Here is a 12,401-nt window from a genome sequence, read left to right as displayed (position 1 = left end):
AACCAACAACCTATTCTATATCTATATTGTACCACCGATTCCGAATGTTAGAGGGTATGACAAAATAAAATTATGTTTTAATTAAATAAATGAGTAGGTGCAACTTGCATAAGTAATTTTTTCAGAATGTTTTCCTTTTAATAATATAGATTTTCTTTGTAGAGATACTAATTTTAGAAAAATTAAATATTTTCAGAAAATGATTATAAATCCAGATCATTTTAAATGTAAGATTTGTTTAGGGAGTAATCTTAAAATGCAGAGATTTTAGGAGATTTCTGATTTTGGCAAATATTAAAAAATGTAAATAACAAAAGAAAAAAATAGTCACCGGTGGATGAAAAATCTGTTAGAAACATAAATAGAGCAGAGCCATTTGGTCTATATATTGAAAAAAGTGTAAATGAAAAAAAAATATATATATATATATATATATATATATATATATATATATATATATATACACAGAGCACATTGAACTTATCAAAATATGAACTAAAACTATAGGAAGAGATGTTAAAAATATGTTTGATTTTAAAAAATATTAAAAACCTATGGTTTTAGAAAACATTTATTCCTATAATTTTGAAAATGATATGATCATGAATAGTTATTAAAGAGTTGTTAAATATGTATGATTTAGTAATGTTGTTGAAATACATATGATTTTTTTTAAATGGTGGTTTTGATTTGCTAGATACTTTTGAATAAAATCATAGATGATTTAATATATTACATATGAAATTTCTGGTTTATTAAGCTTTGAAGAACTCTAAATTCTAATACACGTTAGAGATAATGTGTTTGAACCCTATTGATAATCATTGTATGAACTAATCATTTCCAATCCTATCGGTAATGACTACATTTGAAACTAAACAATAATAATATTTTTGATATACTATAGTTATCATTTAACAAATAATTGTATTTTAGTATTGAATTATATGTACCGCTAAGCGTTTTATCTATGTGTATTACATAGATTCATACCAATTACAATGTTGAATAAAAACTATAATGTATATATCTCTTATATATTAAAGGAAAAGCAATTGCAAAAATGCGTTCACACATTGACACAAAAATATTTATGTGTGAGTCTCACATTCATTTAGCAATTAATGCGTTCACACATTAATTTCTTAATTTTTTTCGCAGACAATTTAATGTGTTCACACAATGATTTTTTTAATTATTTTTTTTTACTTTCGTATTATTAATTTTTGTATTAGTGAATTCAAGTTCTCTCCAGACTAGTACTAAATAATATCATTATTGAAAGAAATAAACTACAAAATCAGTAAGATCCACATCAACTAAAATGTCAGAATGAGAATGTTTTTTAAAATTGTACGTATTTTGCCAAACTTTACCATGGTTGAGGTTTATGCATTCAAAAAAAATTATGATTGGTTATGAATTAAGAAACTTTAGGTGAAAACACCACACATAGTTAGATCTTAGTTTAGCAAAATGTTGTTTTTATTTACAGAAATTTCATATCAAACCAAGAATTATAAACATAATCAGATTGTAGAAAAAATCAGAAATCTGAAAAGTAGAAAAAAGAACAAAATTCTTGAAATTGATTGAAAAACAGAATTCATGTATAGAGTGAAGAGATCACATTATTTCCGAGGCAACTCTAACCCATTTCACTTGATTTTATTGTGTTTTTATTATATTTACCAAATATTTTTATAAAAATACACGTTATTGGTTATAGACTACATCTTACCCAACACTATTGACACCATCCCGACCATTTTATTGGTATTCTCAAAGTGTGGTCCAATAATTATGTATATAAAATAAGTCTAACATATTAGTTTTACATTTATTTATTTTTCTTTATATCATTAGAAAAAAATAATTCTGTATAAAATATTTGGATCCGAAGAACCAAATTGAACTTGATTTGAAAGTAATACTAACACAAATTAAAACATAAAAAGTACTCAAATGGATCAAAAGTTTAATATTCGGATAACCATATGCGAATCCAATCCAAACTAAAACATTTTGGATACAAACAATATCTAAAACACAATTATATACTTAAATATATTAGTTCTTTTAAATTTATATCTATCAGATATTAATATGAAAATACCTAAAATACTAAAATATGTTCAAAATACTGAAAATATATTATTTTCTCCATTTAAATATTAAAATTAAACTATTTTATGTAAATTTAAGTATTTAATCTTATATTGTTTAAATTTTATAATATTTTTATTTTTTGGATTTTAAGGATTAAGTATATTTGGATTTTTTTTTAAAAAATTACATAATTAAAAAAGGTACACAAACTCGAACCCGAACTGAACTTGTAATGCTTCGAACCAAATTCAAACCACATTCAAACCAAAAATTGTAAATATTTGAATTATATTTAAATTTTTAACTCTATAAATCTAAATCCGAAATATGAATATATCAAGTAAATCCAAACAGATATTTGAATGATCATCTCTTAAAAAAATATACGACATATCTCTTATTACAACTTAAAATAAATAATCTAATTAGTTATTTCACTCCGCGTATGGCACAGATTACTACCTAATAGTATTGTGAAAAAACTAATTAGTATTTAACGCCTAGTACAAAAGAGGAAAATATGTGAGGTAATGCAGATTTTATATGTTGGTTGTAAAGTTGTTAGATAATAAATAAACCATGATGGCATAGTTAGATAAATAATTGTAAAACAGAAAGATACCTCAGACAATGACATTTTGTTTTAACAATATCTATACTATTAAAACAGAAGGCCCTTTTTTGAAGTGACCTTCTGTTTCAACAATATTTACAAGATTCTGCCACTGACATATTTTTAAGCTATGATTTTAATTAAATGTTTTTTATTTATCTATAGAAATAAAAATTTTTGAACAAATATATTGTGAATCAGTTACGATAAGGATTATTCCAAAAACAAAATCAATTAACCAAATATTTTTCAGACTATCCCATCCCTAACGTAACCTACAATCCCTTGAAATATATATACTACCATCTAACCTATTGTGTACCATCACGAAAATCTTAATAATATCATATGACTCATGATTCAGCATTTCATTGTTTCAGAATTGACAAACTATTGTATTGTACCAGCATAGAAGTAATATGTTCTACTTTATGCACTATTCCAAATTATTAAATTGTAACATGTATGAACGGAATCGTACTTATATATTTGGAAGCTTCACATTTTTTTATGTATGGTATGAATAGATCATTTTCTTATGAAAATTTTACATTACAACGTGAGTTTTGTTCATCGTCTGTGATCAACAAGCATGATCATAACTCAATAACCCTTAATTTTCAAAACCCTAAACCTCAAATCATTTTTATTAACAATTTCAGTCATCTATTATAAATAAACTAACAACCAACAAATATGTATAACTACCAAAGTCTTTAGTAACAATACGTATTACACGACCAAACGTTATATTTGCACATTTTTTGAAAATAGTTAAAAACAAATTAGAAAGAAGAAATATACGAAAGTTTTAGAATCTTTAATGTGGAATATACTCTTTCATAAAATATCCAGCCAATTATTATAGTTGAATATCTTCCACATATCAGTAACAGAAAATTGAAAAAATAAAATCGGAAGTTTTATTATTAGTAGCGATATACTAGATCTAAGAAACAATTTAATCTACAACTTAAATTAGGATTTTTTTTCACATAATATCCATCCAGCCAATCATTATAGTTCAAAATTTTTCATGTAACAATAACAGAAAATAGCTCCAATAAAAACGGAAGTTTTATCATTAATACTATAGATATACTAAATCAGAAAATCTAATTTCCGTAAATTAAATTGGCTTGATTCGCAAGATATGTGGTTATAATAATATATTCAATAACAGAAAATAGAAACTCACGCCTTAACTTTTCTTATATATACGCCTAACCCAGGTTTTCCAAGTCTTAAAATGGCACGTTCATTTCTTAGAAAATCAAATACAATGTCTTCCAAGCAAATGATCGCTTACCTTGAACAGGTTTAGCCATGGAAGACAACGTGGTTGATCCAAGTCAAAGTGATACACACCTGGAAACCATCAAACACAGGTTTTGGTGACTTTGGAAATCATATTTACAGACAAGAAGGTTAATATTATTCATTATTCAAGTAGATTATTGTTTCGTTACTGTATATGTCAAAGACAGATCATAAAAAATTCAACGTTTTTCTTAGCTGATGATCATAAAATGAAAAATGTTATGTTGTGTCTATCTTTTTCAGGACTTCAAAGGTCAAGCTACATGTAGAAAAGAGCTACTTCATGTCTTTGGGGGATGAATGTCGTGCTGGAAAATGAAAAGCCTCAGAAACAAACCAAAAATGTTGTCTGCAAAGAGATTTTTCAAAATCTATGAATATGTTTTTTTTTGTATTGATACTATTTTCACACACCTGTGTTTTCTTTCACACCATATGGGTGTGTGCTCACGCTCAGCATGTGAGGAACATGTTCACAGGTCTGAAATCAATTCGATCTGTAATCTTTAATATTTCACCCAAATAAAATTAGGAACGAGATCTCCTTGCGCATTTACTAAATAACTATATAATTTAATTTTGTCAACGAACATCTAATAATTTAATATATCATCATCAATCTCATAGAAAAAAAATATTTTGCGATGGAAACTGAATTCCATTAGATACACATATACTGTATATCTTCGATACCCAAATAAAATGTATGTGTTCTAGCTTTGATGCTCAGCTATTTAATAATCAAACTGAATTCACAGTCACTCTCTTAATACGTCAAGGATCAAGGTTCGTTCCATTATATACATGTTCGATTTGAGTAGAAAATTTGATGTAAATCTCTATTCAAGATGATGTGCGATGATCTGCAATGTTGGATTAGGATTTTATTAATTAAGACAGTATAAGGAAATCTTATAGTATATGTCAACTGGAACAATCGAGAAGAGACGAATGTCTTTTCATGTTTTGTGAAATTATGAGCTTTTGAGATCATTCTGAAGAGATGTTTAGTTTATGGACAACGTTGGGGTATATCTTATTGTATACACCAATTTGGCTGTATCATATTGTATAACCATATAAAATAAAAATTTATTAAATAGCTGAGCATCAAAAGCTTGGACCAAAAAAACCATATATAACGACGTAGTAAAAAGTTTTCAATTTGTTTCTAAGGATACCAAAAAAATGGATACTATATTTTACATGTTATTGAGCAAAGTACACTTATCTTATGTCAGTTTGGTTGTATTTCACTTCCTAGACAACAAACTTGGTAATTTCTGAGGCTAAACAAAATATAAAAATCATTTATTTTTCTATATTACAGAGGACACATTATACAATATATCACAATTGTAAATAAGTGACAATACAATGTATACTATAACCAAATAGAATTGTTAATTAATAATTAACAAAATATCTGACAAGTTTTTATCTCAGACATTATTGTTTAATGATAAGTTTTTGTCATTTGTATCCATGTTTAAGGACTCCGTTGACCAACCTCGACACAAAAACAAAAGAAAGTAAGAATAATAATTAATTGAGAGTGATTCGGAAAAAAATAAACAACAAAAAAAAATATTTTAGGAAAAACTATTTTATAATTAATAAATTGAAAATAATTATAATATTGCATAAGAACATACAATTATTAGTAAACACACGAACATTTAGTTTAACGGGTTTTAAATAGGTTATTCGATTAAAAAAATCTATTAATGTGATTTTTTACTTAAAGTTAGTGAAGATCATTTTATTTTTTGTCAGCAGACCATATTAACCAATATATATTAAATATTAATTTTTAAAAGAATTTCAAAAAAAATTATTCGATTTTCGGTGCGGACTGAAGACTGAATCTGATATTGGTTTTCAGATATAACACTTTAAGAATAGTTCGAGTATATCAGCCAGGTCTAATAGAGTATGAGACTTTGATTTTTGGCTTGAATACGAGTCAATTTTTTGGGTATGAATATTCTTAAGTAATTATGTTAGGTAACTAATAAGAAAATATTATATGTTACAAACTTTAGAAATAAAGTTTAAAAATAATTTCTAAATACATATGGCACATAGATATAGTTATGCAATATGACATATTTAATATAATTGACAAAAATTATATTAAATTAAATTAATATTAAACACAAATATAATTACAACAAAAACATCAATATAAAAATTAAAATTGTCAAAAACAATCTAAACCAAAACATACCCGCCCTCTCCAAGGGCGGGTCAGAATCTAGTAGATACAATTAAAACAAAAGACACAATTTATCTGGTGGATTTTAAACTTTAATGTTTTTTTCTACCATGTTTTTCTTCTTTTGTTTTAATTACTTATAATTTCTTAAAAATATACTCATTCAAATTTATAAATTACTTAAAACACACATATTTTATGTTTATGATATGTTTTGGAAACTTTAAAACACATATATATTTCTCTAAATTTTGAAAAATCAAAATTTAAAATCTATACTACATTATAAATTCATATAATATGGTTTAATTTCTATTTCAAATGAGTATTATCTTGAACATATAGATTAAAAAATACAATGTGAATTGATTTGCTCGGAGGTCCATGAACAAAACTCTAATTTTTTTTGTTAATTATTTTTTGCATTTTCTTCTTAATAAGAAGATATGTAATATGTTATCAATACTATCAAAACAGAAACACAATTTTGAATCCAATTTGATTATAGGGAAAATATTTACAAAGCTATATATAATATTATAAATTTGACTACAACATTAAATATTAGTAACTACTTACCTAAAAGCGTCTACATATGGAAAGATTTTCGTGAAATAGATTTTATATTTAAATCCACTTAAAGAAAGAGGACAAAGGGGAAGAAGACACCGAAGATATGATCAGACTTGCCGCACAACGGAGTTGATTACTTCGAACAGGACAAAAAATAGTATAGCTTGGTGTTTAGAAGTATCTGATACACAAATATATGAGGAAAAAAGAAATTCATTTTCAATTTAAAATAGACAATTCATATCGTTACTATATTTTAATAATGAAAACACAATGTTTTTCAATACAAAATATCTATATCATTAGATCACGCATATCTTTTTTTTTGTCACATAAGATCACACATATCATATATCGAATAAAATACCACACTTGGAAAAAATAAATGGTTGTTCATCATCTTCCCTTAGGGTTCATGGTGAAGGATCATGGTCTTAAGTCTTAACTATAAATGAGGTTGTAGGTTATCAAAGACGTATTATTCAACTCAGTACATATCTGAGTCCAACAAATCTCCCACCAACTCTCAAGAGCCTATGGCTAAGCTGTCTGTGAAGAAACTCCCACCTAAAGGTGTCTCCTTTAGCCTTCATGTTGCAACACACACTCACCAAGACTCCAATTTTATTCGCTTACGATGAAAAAACAGAGTTTATAAAGCAGAGTACGAGAACAGAGTAATAAAACAAAGTGAAGAAAAAGAAAACAGAGCAAGACTCAAGCGATTGTTAACCCAGTTATACCCGTTAACGAGGATGTTAGTCTGGGCCGGGAACTGTCTCCCAAAATCCACTAGATCAGAGTTTACAAGTGTATTTAAACCTTAAGGCCTTTGCAGTACCTGTCTCGATTTGAACGTAGCTTACAAATTCAAAAAAACACTTACAAGCTTACACTTTAATAAATACTCTCTTTCTACTCTTATCTATCTCTCTGAACTAAGACACATATATATACTCACTCACAATTGACCTAATGCGCTTCAGATGCTCCAGCTGGCCACGCTCCATCCATACGACCCATTAAAAACGCATAACTTTAACTTCCTGCAGAGAAGCCGACAAAATATGCTTTAACAGATTGAGCCTCAACAACTGGTCTTGTGGTCCTTCAATTCCAATAAGTCACGTGAGTTGTGCCTCGTCATCAGTTGCTTCCTCCTCACGCCTAGCTTAGTCTCAAACTTGTCTTGATCTTCTTTGCTAATTTCTCAACAAATCTCCACCTAGTAAAGACAGATCAACAAGACTGAAGCAGACGATTATACCCGAGAGTTAGAGATAGATTCTTAGTATCTAGTTTCTTGGATTCCAGTTTCCGGAGCCTGAGTTTGATTACTCAGTTTTGACCATCAGCAAGTCCATTGCAGCTTTGAACTTACTGACTGGTACAATATTCGTAAAGGTATCTGCAGGGTTGATCAGTGTAGATATCTTCGTCACCTTCAAGAAACCCTTCTCAATGATCTCTCTGATCTTGTGATACTTGGTATCAACGTGTTTTGTTTTTTCATGATACACGTTGTTTTTGGATAGAGCAATCGCACTCTGAGAGTCACAGAAGATCTCCACACACTTCTGTTCATATCCAAAATCCATTAGCAGACCTTTAAGCCACATAGCTTCTTTTCATGCATCATTCATCGCCAAGTATTCCGCTTCAGTAGTGGAAAGAGTCACCACTTTCTGTAGCCTTGATCTCCAACTGATGGTGTTTCCACCAAGAGTAAATACTACTCCACTGATTGACCTTCTCTTATCACGATCAGCTGCATAGTCTGAATCGCAGTAACCTTTTAACACAAAATCAGATCCTTTCCTGTAACAGAGTTTTATCTTCATAGAGCCTCTGACGTACCTCAAGATCCATTTAACTCCTAACCAATGATCTTTGATAGGATTTCCCATGAATCTACTGATAATACCCACAGGATATGCCAAGTCTGGTCTTGTACAGATCATGGAGTACATCAAGCTTCCAACTGCATTTGCATATGGAACTGTTCTCATGTACTCTTCATCCTTTTGCAGCTGTTCCTTTGTAGCAGAGCGAAACTTCATATGGGCACCCAATGGTGTCACAACATCTTTGGATTGCTCCATCTTGTAAGTCTCTAAGACTTTCTCCATGTAACCTTCATGTGATAGCCATAGCTTCCCATTTGCTCTGTCTCTCCTGATCTCAATCCCAAGAATTTTCTTGGCAGGGCCGAGATCCTTCATCTCAAACTTCATACTGAGTTGCTTCTTCAACTCCAGAACTAACTTCTTGTCCTTTGCAGCCACCAACATCTCGTCGACATAAATCAGTAGATAGACTTTCGCGCCATCTTCACATGTCTTGACGTACACACAACTGTCTATGTAACTTCTTACAAAGTTAAGTTCAGCCATGAACCCATCAAACTTCTGATTCCATCTTCTTGGTGCCTGTTTTAAACCGTATAAAGTTTTCCTCAGTAAGCAGACTTGACCTTTCTTGAACTGACCTTCATAACCTTCAGGTATCTCCATGTAGATATTTTCATCTAACTCTCCGTGTAGGAAAGCTGTTTTTACATCAAGCTGCTCCAGTTCTAGATCTTCCTCAACAACAATAGTAAGAAGAATCCTTATAGATACGTGTCTTACTACTGGTGAGAAGATCTCTGTGTAGTCTATTCCCTCTCTTTGAGCATAACCTTTTGCAACAAGGCGTGATTTGTGTCTTGGTCTTTCAACTCCTGGAATTCCACTCTTCCTCTTGTACACCCACTTACAACCAATCACGCGTTGTCCCTTCGGTATGTCAACTACATCCCATGTGTGGTTTGTTTTGTGAGATTCCATCTCTTCATCCATACCTCCACTCCAGAATTTCCAGTCTTTATCCTCTCTAGCTTCTTGGTAACTGGTTGGTTCTTTGAAGTCACCATCCACTGTGGTGATCAGGGAATCAGCATCAAAACAATCTTCTTCATCATCAGTGTCTTCATTGTAATAACCTTCAATGTCAAACCTCCTAGTGGCTCTAACTTTTCTGCGTTCTCTGTCTCTGACTAGGTGATAGCTCTCAGGTGAGTCGCTGGTCTCATCTTCCTAATCATGATCATGTTCTGAGTCGTGATCATTCTCCACATTATGTTCATCATTTTCTTGATTTTCAACATCCTGCTGACCCTGTTCTGCGACCTCTGTATCACTCTGTATATCTCCACCTGAACTGATATCACCTGCTTCTCCGAGATCTATGTCAAATGTTGCTTCTGCAGACTCATAATGTTCTCCTTCCTTTTGTTTCCCTCTCTGAATGACATCTTTATAGACAATATTCTCTTGGAAGATTACGTTTCTGCTTATCTGACACTTCTTCTCTTCTAGTAACCAGACTTTGTAACCTTTTACTCCTGGAGGATAACCCAGTAGGACTGCTTTCTTGGCCCTTGGACTAAGTTTCCCATCACTTGTATGAATAAAACAGACACAGCCGACTCTTCTCAAATAGCTGTATACTGGTGCTCTTCCAGTCCACTTCTTGTCTGGAATTTCAAACTTGATTGCGGAAGAGGGTGTCTTATTGATCAGTGTAACTGCAGTCTGTGTAGCTTCTGCCCAAAACATTCTAGGTAAGCCTGAGTCACTTAACATGCTTTTGACTTTCTCTAGAATAGTGCGGTTCATCCTTTCAGCTACTCCGTTTTGCTGGGGAGTGTAAGCACAAGTCATGTGCCTTACAATGCCTTTCTCCTTGCAGAAGTTATCAAATCTTGTGTTGCAAAACTCAAGACCGTTGTTGGTTCTTAGTAATTTCAGCTTTTTATCCGCTTGGTTCTCAATCATGTTGCACCACTCTACAAAAGTGTTAAATGCTTCATCCTTATGTTTCAAGAAATAAACCCATGTCTTCCTCGTGAAGTCATCTATAAAAGAGATGAAGTACTGGCACTTTCCAAGAGAGAATGGAACACCTAGTGCTCCCCACAAGTCTGAGTGGGCATAATCAAGCTTATCTTTAGTATCATGAGTTGCAACTGAGAAACTGACCCTTTTTGCTTTCCCATACACGCAGTCTTCACACATATCAAACACTGAAACCTTCTTCCTATCCAGTAGTCGCTTCTTTACCAATAAACTGAGATTTTTCTGGCTCATGTGTCCTAGCCTCCGATGCCACAAGATAGTGTCATCATCCTTCTTCTCAGCAGCATATGACTGACAAACTTCAGGTTTTCCTTGTAGCAGATACAGTTTGTCATGTCTCTTTCCCTTTAAGACAATTTTGTTATCTTTATGGATACTCAAGATGCCTTCTTTTGATTCAAAACTGTATCCAAGCTCTTCCATTGTTCCCACTAACAGCAGATTCCGATCCATCTCTGGAATGTATCTGACTTCAATTAACATAAACACTGAGCCGTCTTCGTTTTTGATCCTTACAGTTCATATACCTCTGACCTTTGAAGTTGTCTTGTTCCCCATGCGTACTGGCCCTCCACTGACGTCCCTTAGAGTTTCAAACCACTCCTTGTACGTCATATGATAACTGCAACATGTGTCTAAAACCCATTCATTCTCAAGATTTATGTCTGTTGAATAAAGAGCCTCCAGAACATATAAACCTGCAGCTTCGTTCTTGTTACCTTTCACCATTGCAGCCTCTCCTCTGTTGTCGCTCCCTTGGTGTTTTGGTTTGTTTTGGGACTTGCCTTTGTTTGGACAAGATCCCTTGAAGTGTCCTTCTTCACCACACGACCAACACTTGGACCTTGAGTTTCTGTCTCGATTGTCTGACCTTCCACGCTATTCCCCTTTATCTTTAGCATATAGACTTTCTGCTTCACCTTTAGACCCCTTTGAGTTTGAACCATTTTCAAGCTCCTTTGCGTATATTGCAGCAACTACTTCATCCAGAGTGAGTGTCGTTCTCCCTGTGCTGTATCTCAACGTGTCTCTCAGTTGATCAAACTGTCTTGGTAGAGACATGAGAAGCAATATCGCTTGGTCTTCGTCGGGTACTTGAACATCAATGTTCTCAAGATCTGTTATAAGATGTAGAAATTCACCAATGTTGCTTTCAATGGATAGACTGTCAGACATCTTGAACCCATAGAGCTTCTACTTAAGATAAAAATGATTTGGGAGAGCTTTGGCGAGATACAACATGTCTAACGCTTTAAGCATCCCTGCAGCGATTTCTTCCTTTCTTGTCTTCCTCAGAACTCTGTTAATGACGCTCAGGATGATGGTACTTCTGGCCTTTTTGATTTTCTCAGCTAAAGCTTCTTCCTTTTCTTCAGCTACCTTCTTCTCTTCCGGTGTTTCATCTGGATCTCGAACCTTCTCCTTGACTTTATCAGACTCTTCTAAGGCTTTGCTCAACCCTTGAAGATCCATATGTGCCAAGAGTTTGTCTTTCCATAACATGTAATCTCCATGGCCATCGAACTTCTCGATCTCGATTCTTGGTGACAACATGATCTCGTACAGAGACCAAAACTCAGAACCTGAGCTCTAATACCAATATGTGAAGAAACTCCCACCTAAAGGTGTCTCCTTTAGCCTTCCTGTTGCAACACACACTCACCAAGAC

Source organism: Raphanus sativus, chromosome 9 (assembly GCF_000801105.2).
Source record: "Raphanus sativus cultivar WK10039 chromosome 9, ASM80110v3, whole genome shotgun sequence".
NCBI classification, from domain to species: domain Eukaryota; kingdom Viridiplantae; phylum Streptophyta; class Magnoliopsida; order Brassicales; family Brassicaceae; genus Raphanus; species Raphanus sativus.
This window is presented reverse-complemented; position numbering follows the sequence as displayed.